Below are 25,001 nucleotides of genomic sequence, written 5' to 3' on the forward strand. Positions count from 1 at the left end.
TGGCTCCCGGTGGTACTACCTGACTTGTGGCGGCATCACGCCAGCCCTGCCTCTGTCTTCACGGGGCTTTCTCCTCTCCTAAGGCCACACGTCAGTAGATTATTACGGCTCATGTAGCTAATCCTTGTTTGCACTCAAGATCCTTAGTTTAAGTGCATCTTCGAAGACTCTTCCCAAATGTCACATTCACAGGTACCACACGTTATGACTTGACGTATGTTTCTGGGGGGCCATCACTCAACTCACTACACGTGGAATGACGCTTCCTACATTCAGTTGTGAAGTAATGTTTCCACGGTCATGCTCACTTGTGCTCTCTCTTGGATTGCTTGTCTAGTTTTCACATCACGAGGCAGCCCTATACAGAGCCCCCTCCCCATGGCAGAGTCTGGAAGTGGACTCTTCAGCCCCAGCTGAGCTCTGCAATGACCAGCTCCAGCTGACAGCATGACAGCAGCATCACGACAGACCTGGGGCCTGAGGCACCACTGCACCCGGGAACTATGAGCTAATGCGTAAGGATTGTTTTAAGCTGCTAGGTCTTAAAAAAGAAAAAAAAATAAACTGCTAGGTCTTGAAGAGATTTATCATCCAGCAGTAGAAAACTAATACGGAGTTCACAGAAATGTCAAGGCTAGCTAGGTCAACAATAATTAACACAAACCACAGAAATGATTCAATTTAGCATTTAAGAAATATTTATGGAGTATCCTCCATAAAACTAACATTGTGGTGGGTTTTATTTAGATCTAAGTCTATATCTGTAATGATAAGTGAGGAGCCCATCCTCAAGAATAGTAGAGTCTCCGGGAACGAAAGGCAAGACCACAATGCATGGTATGACGCAGGAATGTAAACTGGGTGAAGGAATACAGCACGCAGAGTAAAGATCTCATCCAGAGTAAGGATCAGAAGGATCTGATCCAGGTCCCAGAAGTCAGAAAAGACTTCCTAGAGAAGCTGAATTCTTAAATTCCACAAACTGACTGACCTAGCACTAGATACCATCAGCGTTCCCTTCCTTTCAACAATGCAAAATTTAAGACACTTCTACGTAGTAAGGACACTTTTCCTGTCCGTTCCACTAAGAGCCCTATAATAAATTTAGCTAACCTTTTAGGGCAAGAACATATATCCATTCCCACCGCTGGAAAGGCTGGAGCTAAATTATATATACAGTGGTTATTAAACTTTACTTCATATTTCATGTTTTATTTGGTGTAACTTGTTTTTTACCCTTATTGCACATTACCTTCATTTTAAGGAAACTCAAATCACTTTAAGTAATAAATAAATGAATCTTCAATTGTATATAAGGAATTGCAATGGAAGCTATAAATAAAAAAAAAAAAAAAAGTGAGAGAGGACAGAAAAATCCCCAGTGTCCGAAACCAAACCTATAATTTTACCAACAAAAACATCTCACTTTTCCCATATTTCCCCCATTTTTGTTAATTCCATCAACATGCCCTTCTTGCCTCACATAAAAGACCCTCCCCTTAACCTCCCAGCACTTAAGCACTGCCTTGGTTTTTATGGACATTACTCTCAGGCTAGATAAAATTTCTACTGCTTCTTGTTTGAATTCTTCCAATGTCTAGAAACATTGCTTCCTGGGTAAACTTCATCAGACTTGATGTCTTTGGGAAAATCCCATCAGTTGATAATCTAGCAGCTGCATCTCCGCATAATTACCAACTAGTCTGTTGAAAAATGTGATTCAATTAGGGGCACCTGGGTGGCTCGGTTAAGGGCCTGCCTTTGGCTCAGGTCATGGTCTCAAGGTCCTGAGATCCGACTCTGTGAGGCTCTCTGCTCAGCGGGGAGTCTGCTTCTCCCTCTCCCTCTGCCCCCCACCCCCATGTCCTGTGCTCTGTCTCTCTCTCTCTCTCTCCAATAAATAAATGAAACCATTTTACAAACTATGAGTCAAGCGTCACACTATCATGGTGTACTATATTCATTGGCTGGTCCTGCATGTCTCATCCCCTGCACTACGAGCTCCTCGGGAATGGAGATTATGTCTTCATCTTTTTTCTACAGTTGCTCAAGTTCCTCAAGTACCTGGCAAATAGCAAGATACTTAACAAATGCTGATGAAAAGGAAAGGAAAAGTCTAGGAATCATTCTCCTTCCTTTGGGTTTGCTCTCCCTGCACCAGTCTAACACACACGTCACTTCTGTATCAAGCTCCTTAAAAGACTGCATGGACCACCTCTTTCCCCTGCAATTGTTCCTTCATCACACGTGGCGAAATATAAACGCCGAAGGACAGAAATCCAAATACGCAACGTATGACCCATCACCCTGCGGTACCCACCTAATCTTCCCTATTTCCTGACCACCTGCCTCTCTTTCTCAGCTGTATATCTGCTCCACCTCGGCCTCCAGTTAGACGAGCACCCACCACACTTGTACCTACTCTAAAAAGTGCAACTCAACCGGTCTCTCATCCGTGAGCTGTTCTTGGCACCCAGCACGTTCTACTTTTACCTAAGGAACTGAAATACATTTCTCATCTTGCCACATTTTATTGAAAATTAAAAGGCGTAAGAAAATACTTCTAGACCTTCCTGCTCTTAATGTCCACCACCACCACCAATAATAATCAAACCATCATAGTGCTTAGGCTTATTTCAATAATAAACTTTCAATAAATACTAATTGAATACAATATATTTGCTATCATTTATAAAGAATTTATTTTTAAACAGTGTAGAAAGACCGTACATATACATGTGCTTTTGTACTTAGTTATGTAAGGGATATACTGGCTGAATATATGGGAGTAGAGGATGCCATTGCTTACAAGTAAAATTTAAAATATTAATTTTGAATTTTTTCTTCAACATAAACCAGGTTTTGTTTGGGAATTTCTTTGAATGAAAACGTGTTAAGTCATAGATCAACAAACACTTTCAAAAACGGTTAATGAAAACTGTAACTCATTACTACTTTCTGGAGATAAGTTCATAAATAATAAAAAGCCTTTGGAATAGTATAGCCATTGAGCCAGTGATGCTAATTTTACTAACTCTACCAATGCGAAATAAGTGATGCACATACCAACTTATCTATAAAGATATTACCTGAATAATAAACACAATCTAAGCAATATTTTAAAATCATTTGTCTATATAAACAGATACAAAGAAAAATATAAAACATTAATTCATATTCTCAAAATAAAATAGATTTGTTAGGAAAATAAGGAAATTCAACAAAGAAAGATTTCCCAGCTTTGTTTAAAGAGGAAAACCAACAAAACGTTAAACGATATAGAACAAAATGAACAAAATGATAATGACCCCGAGGTCAAGCAAAGCAAGAGTCGGGCACTTAACCGACTGAGCCACTCAGGCCACCCCCAAGAAGTTATTTTTAGAAAAACAGGCTCATTTGTGATTTTAATTTTATTACGCTTTTATGTATTTTATCATATTCTGCAATAAAACTAACTTTTTAAATATTTGGTACAAAATAAAAGCATTGTTTACAGTCTCCAATGTTTTTTCAAAACGGTGGGAAGAACGTAGGCAGTCACTTACCCTTACCTGGGAGTGCTCAGACACCGCTGAAAGAACACGCGGGTGCTTGACCTCGGATGGCTTCAATCATACAGTTGCCATCTGAGTCCTTCGATCACCTTCTCTCCCATGTGTAGCAGAGGAAATCACGTACGACTGAAAATAAAATTAAAATTGGCTTCAGTAGAGTCAACCAATAATTATGGGTTAAGTCCATTTCAATTCAGGGCTTGTGACACATATTCTAAAAATTCTAATTATGTTTCTTGTGAAAGTCCAAGAAAGTCACCTGACAGAAAAGCCAATGGCAAAGCATGTAATTTTTTTGAAAAGACAGAGTCACAGGTGGCCAGACAAGGTCAGCACCAACATCGCTAGTAATCAGTTAAGTGCTCGGGTCCTGGCATTCCCGGGAAGGCCCGCGGCTGGTGGACGGGCCCCTCCTCGCTTATCAGCTAATTAAACCAACCAACTGCACAGTCTGCCCCGATTAAGAAGATGAAACAGGATTTTAGAAAGCACTGATCTATTTAGACTCTCGTTCCACTTCCACTGCCATGGAGAAGCATTTAGGGAACTCATCCTTCTATTCATTCTCACGCTTTATGAGAACAAACGCAGCAGCTGATCAAGATTTTCACATCTTTTATTCCGACAGGGGAAAGGAAAGAGTCTTTCCAGACTCAACACAAATTATGCCTTCCTTTAATTTGGTCATTTCCAACGTAGCTCTGATATACATTTCAAATATTAGCAAAGATATTCACAGGGTAGTATCTCCTCTTGCCAAAACTGCTGTTCTGTTTTGCTTTGGCAAAAATACGAAAGCATAGCTCACTCTTTTGTTCGACTTCCCTCCAGAGGTTTGATACAGGCCGTTGGTAAAGCAAGATCTCTATTTTTTGACTTTCTCCAAGAAGAGACGAAAGACAGACGTCAAATATTTTATTTCTGCCCTTTTGTATCTAAGCCATCTAAATATTCTCAACACTACCTTTCCACCACTTTCTTTAGAAGTCCACCTATTCACGCCATTTCCATTCATTTTTTTTTTAAGATTTTGTTTATTCGTGAGAGAAGAGAGAGAGAAAGAGAGAGAGAGAGAGAGAGGCAGAGACACAGGCCGAGGGAGAGGCAGGCTCGATGCAGGGAGCCTGACACGGGACTCGATCCCGGGACCCCAGGGTCACCACCTGAGCTGAAGGCAGGCATCAAACTGCTGAGCCACCCAGGGATCCCTCCCATTCATTTTCTAACATTAGAAAGACAAGAAAGGGTCTTAGTTTGAGTGGCCCCAGGGGCAAACTCTAAAGTAATAATTCAAGTAAATAGGTCTGCTTGGGAGATGCTGAAGGAAAGGGTTTTTAGATCATCAATAACATCTACCACAACAGACAAGGACTGTAAAATTAGAATTAAAATATGAGCATGGAAAATAAAATAATAAAAAATACAATAAAATAAAATATAAAATAAAATATAAAAAAATAATAAAATAATAAAATAATAAAATAAAATAAAAATAAAATATAAAAAATAAATAAAATTAAAATAAAATAAAATAAAATAATAAAATAAAATAAAATAAAATATGAGCATGGTATATCTTAAGTCCAAGAATGGATATTTTATGATTTTAGTGAAAATAGGTCTATCAGCCCAGTGATGCTATGATTTAGTAAAATCACACGGTTCTCCCTTTGTGGTTACTGAGTCTTCGCTCTACACATGATATGATTCATTCTCTCTTCCCCCAAAACGTAAAGGCCCCATCACCACGTATCTGCAGCTTCAGAACTCAAGCAGGACACGGTAAAAGGTAACCAGGAAACTACGCCATGGTTTCCAAAGTGACTTAACTGGATCATTTTTCTTTTTTTGTCTTGGGGAGAAGGGAGAAAAGGGGGAGAGAAAATTAGTTCTTTTTTAGCATGACGATAATTTCTCTATTTATTTTGTGCAAATGTTGGTCTTAGGGGAATACATAGGAAAGAAATCATCCAAGATAACATAAGTAACCAGACTGTTCACAAAAGCCCCATTCCAAAATATTATAGGAAACTGAATATTTTCCGTAAAGCGGTTAATTCAACTTAACAACCCCACAGTTTGTGTTTCTGTCTCAGATTGACTGAAATCCAGGCTTGCTGTGGGAATGTTTTCAGTCTGGAATACTTTATGGAATGTCACAGAATAAAGAAGAGCGCTAAAATACCCACATCGAAAAACCAGAATGCACTTGTGCCTACTTCTGCCTTCCTCCTTGCAAGAAAATGACATTCTCTGAAGTGGATCTATGTTCCGTGCCCGAGACCATTAGACTTGTGCACATACAGAGCATTTTCAAATATTCTTACAAAAAAATGAGAGTCGTTCTTTTGAGTATATGTATATTGTAAAGTATGAACTCTTGCTTCCAATGTGAATGTCTCTTAAAATTTCAATATGAACGCAATACACTCGATTTCATATTATTTTGCCACCACCGATTACATATTGACGTGAAATCTGAAGATGTATACGAAATTACGTGAAGCCAACCGCTTCTTTACCAGAACCATCATTTCCCCCCCCAAACCGGTATTAGTTTAAGAGACTAAATTTATTAACACTGAAATATGACCAGACGCTTCCATTTGTTAATGCAGATGGTATCTTTAAATATTTCATACATACTAAAACCAACAAAAACCAACAAGCCAGGTGAAGATGTATTTCCACTTGTCATCAAATGAAATAGAAACCAGTATTACCAGGATCTTAAAACTGTTTCCAGGTCATTTTGCTCCCTATGCTTCTTTTTTATATCTAGCCCCAAGAATTCAGTGATATCTCGAACTAAGTTACAAAATGTCGCAAAAAACAGTTTTCCTAGATCTTCATCTTTTTTTTATTCCGTCTGGGCATCTAAATTCAAAATATACAAGATCAGATCCTCGGGCCTATGATTTTCCTTTTTTTCCTTTTGCCCCCCTTTGTCCTGTGATTTTAATTAAGTAAATGCTACAAGGTTTGTTCTAATTAGTCAAGCCGAAACCTGGCATTATGAGTCCCTGATTCCGCTTACCCATCGTCATGGAGTTAAATCAGAGTAACTTTAATTCTACTTGGTGCCCACACCGCCGCCTGGTTTCCCCCCCCCGGCTCCACGCTCCCCAGCCCAGGACCCCGAGGCATCGGCAGGACCAGTCCACGGGCAGCCGGGTGACCCCAGAAGAGGCCCAGGCGGGCCAGTGGGCATCGGCCCCCGAGTCCACGGCCTGGGGACCTTTCCTGGCTGCCGTCTAGTCGGTCGCTGTGGCCTGGTGCCCGGGACAGGACGTGCTGCCGGGAGGCCACATGGGGACACGGGGCCACCCTTTCCCGCCCCGTCCGCTCACCGGGCCCGCACTGCAGCGGTGCAGAGCCGGAGGGTGATCCTGAAGCTGCAGCACCCCAAGTGCACCGGGCACCCCGGGTGGGGCATGGGGGGGAAGGTCCACACCCTCCTCCATGAGGGCCAGCGGGGGGCGGGGGGGGGCTGTGCAGGCAGCAGGGGCACGAGCCGAGGACCAGGGCCCGGGGACGAACGTCCTAATGCAAAGGCTGCAGTCTGCGAGCCGTCACCTTAGAAGGTGTCATATCAGGGACCTGGGAAAGGCCACCATGGGCCCAGGGCCATCGTGAGCCAACAGGAGATGGGACGCCACCCGCCAGGTGGGGCAGGTGCCGGGGACACGATGGAAGAGTCGTATCAGGGACCTGGGAAAGGCCACTGTGGGCCCAGGGCCACCCTGAGCCACGGGGAGACGGCAAGCCACCCGCAGGCCGGGAGGGGGCAGGCCCGCAGGAAGGCCGCGGGAGACCTTGGCCGCGAGCAGGGCCACATGGCGAGGCCGCTGGACGCCGGGTGGCGAAGTCCGGGTTTCGCCCGAGGACGGCGGGGGTCGGGGCGTCGGGAGCGGCTCAGTCAGGTGGGCGCTGTGGGCGTCGGGGACCGTGGGGACAGGGACACGCGAACTGTGACTCGGGGGCCCAGGACCAGCGCGGCTCTGTGTGTGCAAAGGCCCAGGCTCTGCGCACCTGCCACGGAGAAGCGGGCCCTAGCCCCCGCCCCGGGACGTCCCCCCGAGCTGTCACCCTGCAGCGGGGCTCGGACCAGGGCTCCCTCCACAGGCACGAGGTCGCTCCGTGGGCATCGCGCGGTCCCCATGCCCGGCTCTATCCGGAGGGAAGACAGCGACAGAGGAGGACACGTGCCCAACTATTCCAGAATCAAGAACAACCTTAAATTCCAAAACAAATTCGACCTAGTTCTTCTCTCCGCCTTTGACGTCAAACTCTCAGGGACACTCTGAAGCTGTCACCAGCAGGAAACTGTCCTGATAGAAGAAGCAGGAGAACAATTATCAAGTCAGTCGCCCTTTCTGGTGAAATCGGCAGAAAACGCATCACTTAGTTCCTTCATGACATAAGGAAAGGCTGGTTTTCAGTTCCTTAATGCCAGTGACACATTTACCTACCAAATACCGTAAGTTGCTGTCATCTTGCATTAAGACCGTGGCCACGAGCAGTTAAAAAGGCATTAAAGCAGCTAAATCATCATCAAAGGTGCCAAGGAATTTTATTAATGGTTATCTCGGTCTGGTATATTTTATACATTTAATTCGTTTTTTTAACTAATCATCTTTACTTAGTTCTAATACTAGGATTATTTCTAAAATACTGCAAATATGGATTTCAACACCAAGTTCTTCAAAAATGGATTTTTTTCCAAATATTCTCCATATTTTAGGTTCCTTCTGTCCTTTGTTCCTTCTTCCCTCTTTTCTTCCTTATTTTCTCTGCACTCTTCCTTCCTTCATCTCAGAAAACAAAATCATGACTTACTATTCTTCACTGTAGTATTTTAATATATCACAACATATTCAGGAGACTGAAGAAAATATTTATATAACACCTTGCTAAAAGCCACCCTTAATTCTTGAAAAAACCTTACTACTAAAAACGTTGTAAAACCATATAAAGGTATTTCAGTGTTTGTGGAAATAGAGCACCTTTATTCAAAGGCTCTTATTATTAAGCATTTTGGTCAATAGCCACACAATAGAGGCTGCTCAAATGAAGGTAATCAAGAAACTATGGTTGATTCCTTAATAATAATAAAAAAAAAATTAGGGCAGCAAACATTCATTAACTTGGGTTACATAAAAAGTCATTAGTTTAATTTTTCCAGTCCTGTGGAGTTTAATTTTATTCATGTTAATATCTATGAAGTATGTAATGCATTTAAAGGCAAATTTCAGCGAGCTGTAATCCGGCGTTCCAACTTCCCACAGTTAAGGGCGGGGGTGAGGGGTGGGAAAGAGAGTTTTATTCATCCTTGTCTCTAAACTAACTGCAATATTACCAAAATTGGATATAATTAACTTAAATTATACAAACACTGCCCAATAAAATCTAGAAAACCTTCCGTATCAACATAATTCAGCACACACACAAAAAAGTATATAAATGCATCATCTACTCTTAACCAAACAATTACTATCTTACGGAAGAGGAAATTGAGATGCTCTCCTCACAAGTATTTTATGTCAATTGGTTCCGTTTCAAGGTCTTTCTTCGGCCAGTCCAACATTTTCAGTATCAAGATTTTGCCGTCATCCTTTATGCTGATCTATGAAATATCCGCGTCCCATCGGAACTGCTGTTCTTTTTGCTCCACGGTGTTTTCACATAACAGCACACATTTCACACCTCGTTTAATTCAGTGTATATACGTATACAAACACGTTGTGCTTTCCTGCCATCGCTTCCCCGGGGGAAAAGAAACCAAAAAACAAACCAAAAAACTGCATTCTCATGACTGTGTTAGGAGATCCTGGGTTCCCGACACTTCTTCCCTTCTTCCTGGCAGTTGTGTTTGACCGACGGTGGCCCCAGCGCTAGTTCCAAGACTGGCCAATGAGAGCACGGTCCCCCGAGTCATACTTAGTTATTCGGGAATGGAAATGTGCACTAAGGCTAAAATAAGGAGAATCAAGTCAACACCTTCTTCTAAAACGGCTGAGAAAGTTTCCAACCTTCAAAGGAATTCAACTCCGTGAAAAACAGAGCTGTGAGACAGAAACAAAGATCTGAGAGCCTGGGTTCAGCCTTGCCTGAAGCATCACTCTAGAACTTTAAATTACAACAACCATATTGGTTATTATATTATATATATTATTTATTATTATTATGTATATTATATATTATTATAAATATTATATATCATTATATATATTATATAACCATATTGTAATTTATTATATTTTGTTTTGCTTAACCGAATTCTAATTGGTTTTCTGTCAAGTTCAAGCAAAGGATCACTTGAATATATGCCATTTACTAACGTATAATATACGTTCATTGAATTTTCATTGGACTTTCTCTAAATTGAGCTAACAGCGTAAAATAATAATGAGCCAAAGGATGGAAAGATACATTGAAAAAATTTCCTACAGAATCGTTATTCAGCTACTCTTTTGGTGTTTTAAAGGTATCTGCTGTTGTGAGAAGCTAAAAAGGACATGGAAGGTCAGATGACTCTTCAGTAGGTTTTTAAGAATTAAGAGGACAGAGGGGCACCGGGGAGCCCAACTCTTGATTTTAGCTTGGGGTGCAATGTCAGGGTTGTGGGCCCAGGGCTCTGCGCTCAGTGGGGAATCTCTGGGAGATTCTCCCTCCCTCTCCCTCTGACCCTTCCCCCCACCCTCTCTCTCAAGTAAATAACTTTTTATTTTATTTTATTTATTTATTTGAGAGAGAGAGCATGAGTGGGGGACTGGATCCCAGGACCCTGGGATCACCACCTGAGCCCAAAGCAGATGCTTAAACAGCTGGGCCACCCAAGCACCCCACAAATATAAAAATAAACATTATATGGTCTCATTCATCTGGGGAACATAAAAAATAGTGACAGGGAATAAAGGGGAAAGGAGAAAAAATGAGTGGGAAATATCAGAAAGGGAGACAGAACACAAGCGACCCCTAACTCTGGGAAACGAACTAGGGGTGGGGGAAGGGGAGGTGGGTGGGGGTGGGGGTGACTGGGTGACGGGCACTGACGGGGGCACTTGATGGGATGAGCACTGGGTGTTATTCTATATGTTGGCAAATTGAACACCAATAAAAAATTAATTTATAAATAAAAAAATAAAGAATTAAAAAGGCAGAAATTACATAGTTTAAAATGTTTGTTTTCCTTTTATTTGCTTTGTTTTTGTTTTTGAGAATGTTTTCTTAAGGAATGATATAATATAAGGGCACCTGGGGGGCACCTGGGGGGCTCAGTCAGTTCAGCGTCTGTCTTTGGCTCAGGTCATGGTCCTGGGTCCTGGGGTCCAGCCCCACGTCGGGCTCCCTGCTCAGCGGGGTGCTCGCTCGATTGCTCTCTCTCAAATAAATAAACTCTTTAAAAAAATGATATAATATAGCCTTTCATTACATTTAGACTGGAGCATTATATTAAATCACATCTTAATTTCTATTGAAGACAGCATAAATGTGATTGATTTATGAAACCGGTGAATAAATGGATTCAGGCTGGATATGAACAACTTCACTAATGTGATATGCATTAGGTGACATGGAGCATTGATCAATTAAAAAATTACACAACATGAATAACAGCTCTTCATTCCCGATGAATCAATGTTACGTCCTACGTAAAAGCAAATACAGACCTGATTGGCAGCTGAATAGGATTATTCGTACCTGATTCTCCTCTAATAAGAAACTTTAGTATTTTTTTTTTTTTTTTTGGAGCTTCTCATAAAGACATCACCTAAGTAAACACGGTGCCTTACTAACTCATAGAAGTTTCCAGGGCAATTATTTATGTTGACACTGGAACCTTTCATAGCGTTTCCCTATCTGATAAGGATGTGGTGTCTCCTGTGTGGTATCGGAATGGACTATCAGAAATAAAGACTTGAACTATCAGCGTTTACAAAGCTGGAAAAATAAAAAAAATAATAATAATAAAAATAAAAATAAAAAAAAAACAAAGCTGGAAAAATAAACCAACTTTATTTTATAGGATACTCAACAAGGCTACGTCAGATACCCAGATCCACAATTCCACAATTTAGTTTTGAAGACTCAGTGCACAAGATATCACACGGCGCCGAGAAGTTCTCTCCAAATAAACGTCGACTACAAAGAAAAGTTTAGCGTACCCCAGCTCACTTTTCTTCCCGTTTCCTTCATTAAAACAAAACAAAGCAAAAAATTTCCTGTTTTCATAAGTGGGTTCCAATGTAATACACTATCTACATAAGCATCGTTCTCCAAAGGTTCCGGATCCTTCCCTAGAATTTCCTTCTCCGTGTCCCGCTCTCTTTAGACTTTAGCTCCATCTCAAACAGAATCCAATAAACCATAATCACTGAAGAAAGAGGCCGTACGTTATAATTATAACCCCACAGGATAGACTCTACGTTATCAAATGAAAACAGAAAATACTGAGCTATGGGCAGCCCGGGTGGCTCAGCGGTTTAGCGCCGCCTTCAGCCCAGGGCGTGATCCTGGAGACCAGGGATCGAGTCCCACGTCAGGCTCCCTGCATGGAGCCTGCTTCTCCCTCTGCCTGTGTCTCTGCCTCTCTCTCTCTGTGTCTCTTATGAATAAATAAATGAAATCTATAAAATAAAATTAAAATAAAATAAAATAAAATAAAATAAAATAAAATAAAATAAAATAAAATAAAATAAAATAATAAAATAAAATAAAATAAAATGAAATGAAATGAAATGAAATAAAATAAATAAATAAAATAAAAATAAAATAAAATAAAATAAAATAAAATAAAATAAAATAAAATAAAATAAAATAAAATAATAAAATAAAACCGAGCAAGCATTATATTGACCCAAGCTACGCACTTCCTTCTCTTCAGCCTCCGGTACACGTTCTCCTCATCCGTAGGGAGTTATTTCTCTCTCTACTAATAGAACAAAACATCCAGGAGATCTCTAGTTTTTCCGTTATTCTTCTCTTACTTTGTGATAAATGAAGATAGTTCCCTATCTGTGAGCAAAGAGGACTGCGATCCTTTGATTTGAACCTCATCTCCCCACGTTCCAGAACCCAACGACATGGTTCAGCATAAATAGACCAGGCCTTCCCTTTGCCCACAGATTTAGCAAGAGTACAAAGCGTGGAAATGTCATCAAAATTAGGTCGGGTCTAATTTTGTTGGACAAATATTTTATACGGAAGTTAGGTCACAGCGACCTGCAGAGCACCTGCCACGTGGTGCTAATGACACCTACGCATCCCCCCTCGGGGGGATTTTCAGAGGAGTCATCCGCCTATGGAAGCGCTTTCGGAGCCTGAAGTACGGCGCGGGCAGGGGGCCAGGTGACTGGGCAAAGGATGCGCTGCAGGAGAGGTTATAGCTTGTGCTAAAAAAGTAAATATCACAACCAAAGTCCCCTTTTCCAATACGAGACGTCAGAGTCCACGGCTGCAAGTGATGTTTCTGCAAAGTAAGGACTCACTCCTGAGCTGCCGAGCCACGAGGCCGTGTGACAGCCACTGAGCAGCGAGAAGAGGTGGCTGGCCCGAGGGCATCCTCCCGGTGACAGGGCAAGGCTCCGCCAGCCACAGCGGGCCTCCCCTCTGCAAAGTGCTCCCCAGGGAAGCACAAGGCCGCAGCAGGCCTCCCCTCTGCAAAGTCCTCCCCTGGGGAGCACAAGCCCACAGAGGGCTTCCCCTCTGCAAAGTCCTCCCCTGGGGAGCACAAGACCATAGTGGGCCTCCCCTCTGCAAAGTCCTCCCCAGGGGAGCACGAGGCAAGCCAGGCTCGATGCCTCTCTGCTGGGCATGGAACCGCTGTCAGACCAGCACAGGACGCTCTGCAGACCACGGAGACTTCGTTTCACCCAGGCGCGCAAGCTCATGTTACCCACAGCACATCCCCCCTGCCCCACCCCGTGTTCTAGAACCATTTTAGGGAAAAACAATGAAATGAAGGGAATCAAGGGCTTCCAGCCTCACAGACTGAAGCCAAGGGAAACAGTGACCTGGGGCCCCGGGTACGGATGTTCCTCTGTCTCTGGAGCATCCAGCACGCTGGTGTGTGACAACCATCCGCGATACTCTGACCCCGCGCCCACCCAGTCTCTGCCCAGTTCTACTCCTCCGAGGAACACTACTGACCCACTCGGGGCAGCGCTGGGGACACAGGTGACGCGACCACACCTCCCACCTGGCAGGAGGAGGCATGCCTGCGGACCTCAGCTGTCCCTTGTAGACACGAGGACAGGTGCATACTGCTAAGCACCTGCACCTAACTTGGTTCTTTATTTTTTTTTATGGCAAACTTGATTACTTATTTATTTTTAAGATTTACTGATTTATTCATGAGAGAGACAGAGAGAAAGAGAGAGAGAGAGGCAGAGACACAGGCAGATGGAGAAGCAGGCTCCATGCAGGGAGCCCGACATGGGACTCGATCCCGGGACCCTGGGGTCACGACCTGGGCCCAAGGCAGATGCTCAACCGCTGAGCCACCCAGGCGTCCGTGACTTAATTCTTAACGTCTAAACAATCTATTCAAATTAGTTCAGTGCTGATGGTGATGAATGTGCGATTTCCTCTTAATTTCTCAAAATGTTTCCACCGAGATAATGACATCAGATTTCCAAACAACGCTGTCCCAGATGCAGGGACCTTCGTTTACCAAAAAGAAAATCGATACTGAGAGACGAGTTATGAGCATCACAGCTAAGACCACAACTCAGGAATTCCGACTCTTTTTATTTCCTGTTCACGACTGGAGGAGAGCCTGCTAGTCTGCACGAGAAAATCCTGTGTATTATTTATCTTTTTGTTTTGTTCTGTTTTTTTGTTTTGTTCTGTTTTTTTGTTTTGTTTTGTTTGCTTTGTTTTTTTGTTTTGTTTTGTTTTTTCGTTTTGTTTTGTTTTTTTGTTTTGTTCTTTTTTTTTGTTTTGTTTTTGCCAACCATGCCGACTGGCGATACTGTTAAAGAAAAATCCCCACTTATTATGGCTAAAGCAAGCTCATGTGAGAAAACGATTCTACTTACGAATTTCTTATTGCCAAATGAAATAATGAAGTTTATTTTTTTTTCTATTAGTAACCTGCCAAGAAGACCTACTAGAGAAGAAAAGAGACACAGTGTGAAGTCTGAAAAATATATCAGATGCTTGTACACCAACGAAAATTGCTGCCTAATCAAGGAAACCGTTCTGTCCGACCTACTTCGGTCTTGCCAGCTGAATTCTAAGCACAGCAATCACGGGCTTACTGTACAGCTGAATTACATAAGGATTGCGTCACCATCGTTGTGCCTGATACACAGTAAATGCTCAGGAGATACTTGGGCAGGAAAGGAGACGGAATCCTAGAAGACAGAAAAAAATCTGAATAGGTCACCCAGTGCCAAAACTTTGGCAAACAACGACAGTAATAAAACACACACTCAGTTAATAGAAGTGCACATGCCCTGAAGGACTCCGGGGCTCACGTTTTAAGGCCCCTGATTCTGCTTGTTGCCCAGCGTGGCCTGCGCGGCCCGGAAGCAGCTCCTCAGGGACCTTGTGGAGAAGGGACGCACCCAGGACGGGAGCGATGCTCGTTCTTAACCCTGAAGGAGCCTCCCTACTCTGACATGTCACCATCGTCAGGGGAGCCTAACTCCCGGCCCAAGGTGCTTCTGCGTTTTCAAGTCCCACCTGCGGAATAAAATAACCCATAAAGTAGTAAATGACAATTAAGTTGAAAGGAAAATCTGCGAAGTAAACAAGGGGGGTGATGAAATACGCAAGGAGGTCGAGGGGACTGAGGGAGGAGCGCCGTCCCTCATTCATTCGCTGCTCTATCAAGGCGGCAGCCTGCGCCAGGCCAGGCTGGCTACTGCTGCACACCTTGGGCCAACGTGGCTTCTCAGCAAACCCAAACCAGCCACTCAGCTCAGCCTGCACCCCCCCTCCCCTCACTCACCTCCGTCCACTGGGCCCCCCAGTGGGTTGCCCTCGGGAGAGCCCTGCACCTGCTCCGCCCACCCTGTCCCCCATTGGGGTGCCCCCAGGAGAGCCCTGCACCTGCTCCCCTGCACCTGCTCCGTCCACTGCACCCCCCAGTGGGGCACCCCCAGAGAGCCCTGCACCTGCTCCGTCCACCCTGTCCCCCAGTGGGGTGCCCCCAGGAGAGCCCTGCACCTGCTCCATCCACTGCGCCCCCCAGTGGGGAGCCTACACAGCCAGGCCACCAGGGTCTTGCCCCCATTCCCGCTGTTGGAGGATAACCCGCCTCAGGCTCTCCACCTACTCCTTTCCCTCTGGGGAGACCAGACTGAGCACCCGAGCTAAGGCTGGATCATCAGGGGACCCCTAAACCCAGCCACCGCGGAACATCAGGCCACCAACACGCTCTCCGTCCTGAGCTCTGCAGCAGAAGGCCCTCGGCTACGGGGCATGGAGCAGACACCCGACGCCTGGGGGCAAGCAGGACACGACCCAGCCAGCCGCCCTGGACGGCTGCGATTACCCATGGCCTCACCAGCCTGGCCGCCCGCACTCGCAGGAGCCTTGGTCCTGCAGCCAAAGAACCACACACCGCCATCTCTTCTCTCTGGCCTCAACGGCCACCTGCAGGGCCCACGCTCCTGAAACTGCAGAGGAACGAAACTTCAAATACGACACACTCTGAGAATAGTATCTTCTTACTCCACCGAATTAATACACCCTCAAAAAATCATACGGACACCATGAGACGAAAAGAACAAGCCAGCCCCACAAATTTGTTGGGCATTGCAAGTGACTGAAAATCGTAGATTCCCCTAAAAAGAAGAGATGCTCTCCATGTAGGTACCCGTTCCCCTAAAGCTGATCCGAAACCAAACAGCAAACAAGCGCATCTGTGCTGTGATCTTTCCCTTTTTCATAAGAACAGTAAAGCGCACATGATTCATCTAGAGCTTTGGTCTTTTCTTTATTGAGCTTGGAACAGTGTGTACGTGTTTTTTTCTATAGCTTGAAGCGAAGTTAAATGTATTCATAGACTATCGGTAGAGCAGAAAAAATACTTTCTTTTCGATTTTATGGGTCCCCCAGCACCACAAAAGCCCAGCCATCTCCCCTAGATTACTGTGTTATATGTTAGAGTTCTTTTTCTTATATTATAAAACATTAAGTACAGAATTTTTGCTGTACTTACAAAGTCAGACCGCGTCGCTGGGAAGCAGGAGATGGAGATAAAGGAGAAGGAAGTTTGGAGGAATGAAGAGGGGGTGGGGAGAGGACGGAGGCAGCACAGCAAGGCCACCGTGGGGGGGTGGGGTAGTGGCAGGTGCACAGAGCAGACTGCACGGCAGGCAGCCAGGTGCACCCTCCAAGGCCAGGCAGCAGCGCCCCTGAGTGACCCGGGGCAGGGCCACCCCCAAACACAGCAGATGCTCGAGGGCCGACGCTGGACAGGGAGCACCCTGCCGCCAGGTCAAGATTTCACAGCAGCTCTTGGAAAACTGCAATAACCGACCCGCTGTGCGGAAGAGGACACGTCCACAACCTTCCACGCAGCACAAGCATGGGACGCATGACCCACAGGACCCATGGTGTCACCCTGTCCTCACGCCTGCCACTCCCAGGGCCGCAGCCAGGGAAACGCCGACATCGCTCAGCTCAGCCTGTGGCCCGCCTCCCCTCACTCACCTCTATCCACCGCACCCCCCAGTGGGGCACCCCCTGGAAAGCCCTGCATCTGCTCCCCTGCACCTGCCCCGTCCACCACACCCCCCCCAGGGGGGCACCCCCGGGAGAGCCCTGCACCTGCTCCACTGCACCTGCTCCATCCACTGTGCCCCCCCAGCGGGGCGCCCCCCCGGGGAGAGCCCTGCACCTGCTCCCCTGCACCTGCTCCATCTACCCCGCCCCCCAGCAGGGCACCCCCGGAAGAGCCTTGCATCTGCTCCCCTGCACCTGCTCCATCCGCCGCGCCCCCCCAGCAGGGCACCCCCCCCCCCCGGGGAGAGCCCTGCACCTGCTCCCCTGCACCTGCTCTGTCTGCCGCGCCCCCCCAGCAGGGCGCCCCCCCCCCGGGGAGAGCCCTGCACCTGCTCCCCTGCACCTGCTCTGTCTGCCGCGCCCCCCAGCGGGGCGCCCCCCCCCCCGGGGAGAGCCCTGCACCTGCTCCCCTGCACCTGCTCTGTCTGCCGCGCCCCCCAGCGGGGAGCCCCTGGGGAGAGCCCTGCACCTGCTCCCCTGCACCTGCTCCATCCACCCCGGCCCCCCAGCGGGGCACCCCGGGGAGAGCCCTGCATCTGCTCCCCTGCACCTGTTCTGTCCACCATGCCCCCCAGCGGGGCGCCCCCCCTACCCCCCAGGGAGAGCCCTGCACCTGCTCCCCTGCACCTGCTCCGTCCACCCCACCCCCCAAGCGGGTGCCCCGGCGAGAGCCCTGCACCTGCTCCCCTGCACCTGCTGCGTCTTCTCCATTCCACCGCTGGAGGCACCAAGAGCCCGGCCTTGGTCAGCCCACTACCTCCCTGACCTGCGCCGTCCTGGGACCTTGGCCTGGCCTGGGGCACCGACGGCCCCCAACGCCCATCATCACTGCATCACCCACCTGTGCACCCTCTTCCACCGCCTCCTTGAGGCTCTGCAGGGGATTTCCTATCCCGCCAGGGGTTCAGGCCTGCAGACACCCCACTGTGTGTCAGGGTCAGCCCCTCCCCGCCAGGGCCGTTGCTCCCCACAACTCCTGCCCAGGGCCCGCTCCCCAGTGCCCAACATCCCTGTGCCACACACCCAAGCCCAAAGGGCCCTCGGCATCTTTCTAGACCAGAAGCCCACATGGCGACCCAGGCACAGCCACGAGCGCCTCAATGTACCCAAGCCAAGTACATCTCATGATTACAGATCCTCACAAACAAAATGGACAAAAACAGTGTTTCCTAGAAGAAAAAAGATAGGCAATGATATCGATAGAAAAGATATTGAGCAATGGGAAGGGGGTTCAAAATGTAATGTTGCCATAGCTTCTGGGAAATTAAGAGAGGGAACAGGACTCAATAATTTCGACAGCTGATTGAGTCACCTGTCTTTACAATCCATGATGATGATGATGATGATGATGATGATTGGACAGAAACCTCTTCCTCCTGGGCACTGGTTTCCTTTTATGTATTCTATTCCCTTTAACTGGTTAGAAGTAACCGGTGATAATCTCTACAGGCTTCAAGTTTCATATATTTGGGGGGTGGGGGAAGCCACTGTGCAAAGAATGTTCATACTCTCCTGGCCCATATTACCTAGAAGCCTTCTAAGTCAGAAAATAGAGAAAGAAATGAGTGAAAAGATCCACGTTCCCTAATGTCCGGGGGCTTATGAAGGAAACACAACCATTTAATATCCCGGTACATGGCGAGGAGGGCTGAAGCTGCTCTTTTCGTGATAAGCCTGAAGTCAGCTCTACGAATCAAATTTAAGACTTTAGAAGAACGAGCAACAAACGATGAGCAGGTTTATTTCTAAGTCCCGCAGGCAACGACAAGGGAGTAAGCTTCACATCTGTTCAGTGTCAGAAAGGATCGTAAGTCTTCTACTGTTTTGTTTATAAACATGCTCAGGTGAGTAAACCAAGGGCAATTAATAACACTTGCAAAAATAAAAGTCAGCTACGTATGTGGGACCACGTTTCTCAAAACGAATTCTGAGAAACACTAATTCTATAAAATACGAAGTTACACACACACACACAGAAGAGCGCTATAGTTAAATATGCTTGGAAAACCGGGTAAATAGGTTCAAACAATGTTTCTACTGTGGTATTTCTCGCGTTTTTACTATATATTACGTATTGTGAAGCTCCCAGAGTATATCATGACATGATTCTTTATTTCATTTAATCCAGGAAACACTTTCTCATGAGGTATCTCCAGAGTTTTAGTCATGATACGCTCAGAAAAATGAGGAGATGGAGATGGTTTCACGATTAATGATTTTATTTCCAGAAAATGAGTCAATAATGACAACTAAGTAGTTGACAGAAATGAAGGAGGATCTGACAACTAGACAGGAGCTCACAAAATTAGGTTCATAAAGAAGCCATGAAATCATTTTTATTTTTTTAAAGTTGAGCTGATGGTATATAGCAGTATTCATATAGAACGTGCTGTCATTAGGAAGGAAACAATTAAATCTGGAAAGGCAGGCAGTCATGATGGAAACTAGGTTTTGTTCAAAGTCCCTTTGAATTAAGAAAAAAATTTTATTGAACATAAATGACATGTACATTTTCCTAAAAGAAATGTCTCCTCCCCCATTAGAACAGGGTAATTATCGGGCAGCCCGGGTGGCTCAGCCTGCCTGCAGCCTGGGCCATGATCCCTGGGGTCCCGGGATCGAGTCCCACGTCAGGCTCCCTACATGGAGCCTGCGTCTCCCTCTGCGTGAGTCTCTGCCTCTCTCTCTCTCTCTCTGTGTCTCTCATGAATAAATAAAATCTTAAAAAAAAAAACCTGGGTAATTATCACCACATACATACATCAAAGGCATGATAAGCACCAACCTGCTTTCTAAACCAAGTCATTAAAAGCTGCGCAGATTAGCGTCAATTTGCCCCAATATGTTTTTCTTCTCATTCAATTGATCTGCAAAAACGAACTACGTCGATTTGCTTTAGGTGTGAACATCTGACAAATCACAACAGACACCCAATGTGTGATGTCTTCTGTAGTGATATTAATGATAAAGTCAGAATGACCCTCACCAAATGCAAATAAGATCAAGTCACCTGATGGCTGCTGCTCACGCAGACCGAGCGGCCCTACGGGAGCTAGCCCATGCTCTCTCTCCCCCTCTCTCGGTCTCCATCATCTGTCTTCCCCTCCCGCCTTCCTTCCTCCTACATTCCATCCACAGAGGACTTCTTGCTCTGCCTCAAGCCATAGACATTTCCATCTCAGGCTCTTCGCCGGAGCCCCTTTCCTACACCTGCCCGGAGCTCACCTTCCCATCATTCAACCTTCTGCTCAAATGTCACCGCATCCAAGAGGTGTTCATCCCTGACCCCTACTGTAAGACTTCCGCGTTGCCACGCCCTCTTCTCTTACCCTGTTTTATTTTCCTTTTGAGCATTTATCAGTAGTTTAAATTTTCAGTTTTTTTCACTGCGTGTTTTCTTCACTAACATAAGAAACGAGGTCTTACCTTCTTTCCTTCCTTCCTACCAAAAAGCATGGTTTTCAAATCTCGTTGTATGTCAGAAACACCCGAAGAGCTTTGAAAATGCACAAGTGACTGGATGCTAACGTATTTCTAATTTAAGGGGCCTAAGGTCAGGCACAGGCATCAGTGTCTCTTGAAAGTAACCGGATAGAAAGTCATCTGGGATGTCATAGGCGAAGAGATGAGTGAATGACTCACGCAGATGAAGACACGGGCATCCGGGCATACACATTCACAGACCAGAACGCACTTGGAGTGGAGCACATAGTAATTAACCATTGATATCCAACGGTCACAACATTCGTGACACTTTACAACACTTTCAATTGCGAATTTGCGGGGAGTGGGGGGGATAATCAGGTTTTCAGGTCTATGCCACCATGGAAGAGGAGCTATATTCTACGATTGTGTTGAATGATCACAGCCTTCGGCGGCATGGCAACTACACTACTCATGATATATTAAATCCAAAACCGCTGTTTGAGATACTTAGCTCTGAATTTTTATAATCGGATAATAAAGTGAAATATCAACTTCCACAATAAAATTTCTAGAAGGCAGTTTGTGTTTTATTGCCCTGCATTACAGTATGTCATGCTGTCGTGTCCTTCCAGAAACAGCAGCCAAACGGTTTCTATTTAATCTCTTCCTCCAGCATCTCATCGGATAAGAGCACCGTCAAGGGTACGGGGATCAAGCGCTGTGCACGCCCTGACCTCAGCAAAAAGCAAAAGGCTCACCGCTGACTTGGTCAACATTAGTAATGAAATTAATCTTCCTCTTAAGACATCAGAATAAAGGCTTCACAGGTGGAAGCAGCTCTTCCTGCCGAAGGGCTTTCCACTACTTGAGACGTATGAGCTTTGGTGCCAGAAAAAAAGTGATTAAAAACCTTGGGATGCTTCTAGTAGTTTTTAGCTAGCTGTGGAAATTGTCATTGCTTGAAAATCAGTATGAAAGGAACCCTGATGCTCAATCAGGACTCTGTAAAGGCTATGCTAAGTAGACACAGACTTTTCAGGCAGTGATTGAAGATCTTTCTGCTTGAAAATTATTCACCGCTCAGAGTATTTTAGCCAGAATACATTCTTTTTAACCCTGAGTCACACTGTTTATAAGATCATAACCAGAGAACCTGGGAGTGAGCGGGGTAGCATCATCAAAGCGCCCCGGGAAGGTCCTCGCTACAGGACGGCGGTCAAAGAGAATTGGAGATCAAGAGGCAGAGAGCCCGGGGAAACAGCATTCCCAACACCCAGGACTTCACGTTCTCATTACAAAATGTCAACAAGCCTTGATAATCACGATGTTTTGAAGCCAACTACGGTCATAAAATATGGAACAATCACAAAATCAACAGTGAAAGCCTCTCTGGTTAGCTAGCCTCCAACTTTTCTCCTATTTACTAGCTCACGTTTTCCTCTCTGGGATAATGCCTCTAGCACATCGCCTTGCACAATTCCTGAAGTTTACCAGCGAAGGAACAGCTCCAGTTGAGCTCACTTTTCCAAGTCCCCTGCTATTAACATTAAGGTCATGTATAAAAGCAAAATCATTTCCTTTTAAAATTATAAAGAAGGGCAGCCCGGTTGGCTCAGTGGTTTAGCGCCGCCTTCAGCCCTGGAGAGCCGGGATCGAGTCCCACGTCAGGCTCCCTGCATGGAGCCTGCTTCTCCCTCTGCCTGTGTCTCTGCCTCTCTCTCACTCTCTGTGTCTCTCACGAATAAATAAATAATCTTTCAAAAATAAAAAAAATAATAAAATTATAAAGAAAAAGAACAGTTGACTCTTTTAGGTCTGTCACTTTTTTTTTCCTCGAGAAAGTTAAAGTTAATGGTAAATGAACATCATGTTTTAATGCATCCTGCTCTTATACCTGATGACGATCAAGGGACCATTTTTTACTCCAAAAAAAAAAAAAAAATACAATAATACAGCTTCTTCCATGGGATGAATTTGATCACATCCCAATTACAGGCTTTGGCTTTGCGGGCCGTAGAAGCAAGAAGCAAACACGGCAAAAGGAAATGCATTTGTTAACCCACCAGAGGAAAAAAGCATTCCAAAAGATTGGCTTAGCTGTATAGATACTGTGACTTAGTGGATAATAGCTTATTTCAGGGTTCTTACCCTCATTTTAAGGCCTGTTAAACACAATCATAGCCCAATTCATTTCTCTTTCATAGCATGGATCACCCGAGAGCTTAATTAGCGATCATGACTGCATCTGTTTGGGTCACCGCTATGTCTCCAACATTTGGTACAGAGCCTGACATAAAAGTGGAACTCACTACTGTCTGTTCCAGGAATAAATTAATGTTAAAACTAGATAAGGCAGTGGGAGCAGGGTAGGAGAGTACACTCTGATGCTCTGATGCGCGTATCTGACAGTTGTATGTATTTCTGTGTCATCCAAATTCAATTTAAAATACTAAACTTCTGGGATCCCTGGGTGGCGCAGCGGTTTGGCACCTGCCTTTGGCCCAGGGCGTGATCCTGGGGACCCAAGATCGAATCCCACGTCAGGCTCCCGGTGCATGGAGCCTGCTTCTCCCTCTGCCTGTGTCTCTGCCTCTCTCTCTCTCCTTATGTGACTATCATAAATAAATAAAAATTAAAAAAATAAAAATAAAAAATAAAATAAAATACTAAACTTCTCTATGGAAAAATTATAATTGATAAGCCTTCTAATATCTATATAATCGTCTTATAATTATCTCGGCATTGTTTAAATCAAAAGGAATTTTGGGTTTTCTTCTCAAAATAAAAAGAATCTGGAAGCTAATAGAATGGAATTGACTCCATTACTCACTACATAATCAAGATGCTAGACTGATTACAAATTTTTAATGTGCCAATTACTACATTTTTTCTGACTCGGAATGGATGGCCAATATTTGTACTTTTAAACTAATCAGTATCCACAAAGGACAGTCTCAAACGTAATCAGCATTTGAAATAAGCTTATTTTTCTTTAATTTTCTTCATATGTAAGACATCATGCAAGAATTAGGCAGTCTTAAATTTCATAATGTACAAATTCTGACATCATTAAATATGTCTCCTTAAAATTAGTCTTTTACTTTTTACAATGACTTTTAAGGAAATAAAAAATTATTGAAAAAACAGCTATGGAACAGATACACACATTATTTTTTTTAATTTATTTGCGACTTTATAGCTTTTCTCCCCTATTTTTTCTAAGTATCCTATGATTATTGTTGAAGATGAACATGGTATTTCTATCCTTTTTTCAATCAGCTCAAAAAAATACTAATATTCATTCACTCTAAATTTAGTTTTCAGTGGAAAATTACTTATTAGGCAATCAGGCACATTTGAGGATATTTTAGTTTTCAAACTTCATGTTTTTTGGTATCTGAGTGGTTCACAGGACACACAGATGCATTCTAAGAAGTCCCCTGGTCGCCTAAAAATATGAGCAATATTAGACATGTACACGTATCTCTGATGATCCCCTCAAAAGGGCCTATGACCCCTGTATGTTGAGAATTGCCAGTTAGCATTTATCGCTTCTTCAGCGCACAAGCTGATGTGAATCTGTGAATCGCCTAAATACACACACGCACCTTTTTTTATTTTCCTTACTCAGTATAAAGCTATTGCTCAAACGCACGGATGTGCATCCAGATGAACTTCTTCCCAAGAGCCAGTTGCACCCAAAGTTCATCTAACGCACCTTGGTTTCAGTCCCCAATGCTGCAGGCTGCGTTTCTCATGGAACGATGAGCCCAAGAGTGTATGACTCTTTCTGGGGTGAAAAATTAAAGGCACACACGCAGAAAACTAGCAACGTGGTTGTTAAAAGGCCTTAAAAACATGTCCTTTAGTTTCTAACTTAAGACCGATAAATAAACATATGCAAAGCAACTGTCAAGTACAGTAATAAAAGTGGCAGAATAAAGTGGAAAAAAAATAAAAAAAAAAAAGAACCATACAGGAAAACCCTCATTTGCCATCTTGACCTCCCAGAGGAAGGGGCCATGTAACTGCTCCACTACTACACTGCCCGAGGTCGGGGACGTCTCCCTTTGTGGGACAACACAGATCTCATCAGTTGATTAACAATCCTGAGAGAACCAAGCCGAAAACAAAGCAAAGCGCATCTTTTGCACAATCGAGATTAACCGGGTGTTTCGACAAAGAAGGAAGAAAGGAAGAGAGGGAAGGAGGAAGGAAGAGGAAAGGAAAAGAAAAAAAAAAAAAAGGAAAGGAAACACTATTTTCTATCCATGTAAA

General features: G+C 44.7%; 1 protein-coding gene across 12 annotated transcripts in view; it reads right to left on the bottom strand.

Moving 5' to 3' along the window:
* GULP1 (GULP PTB domain containing engulfment adaptor 1) overlaps positions 1-25,001 on the bottom strand; it is a 218,053-nt gene that overhangs the window by 136,454 nt on the left and 56,598 nt on the right. For 11 of the 12 annotated variants that reach the window (XM_077883531.1, XM_077883526.1, XM_077883523.1 and 8 more), the window contains exon 2: positions 3,555-3,683. The gene's annotated coding sequence lies outside the window, so the exon portion shown is untranslated. Of the gene's footprint in view, positions 1-3,548; positions 3,684-25,001 lie in introns of all 12 variants that reach the window. The other variant, XM_077883524.1, reaches the window with a different exon arrangement.

The sequence above is a fragment of the Canis aureus genome, chromosome 34 (assembly GCF_053574225.1).
Source record: "Canis aureus isolate CA01 chromosome 34, VMU_Caureus_v.1.0, whole genome shotgun sequence".
NCBI lineage: Eukaryota > Metazoa > Chordata > Mammalia > Carnivora > Canidae > Canis > Canis aureus.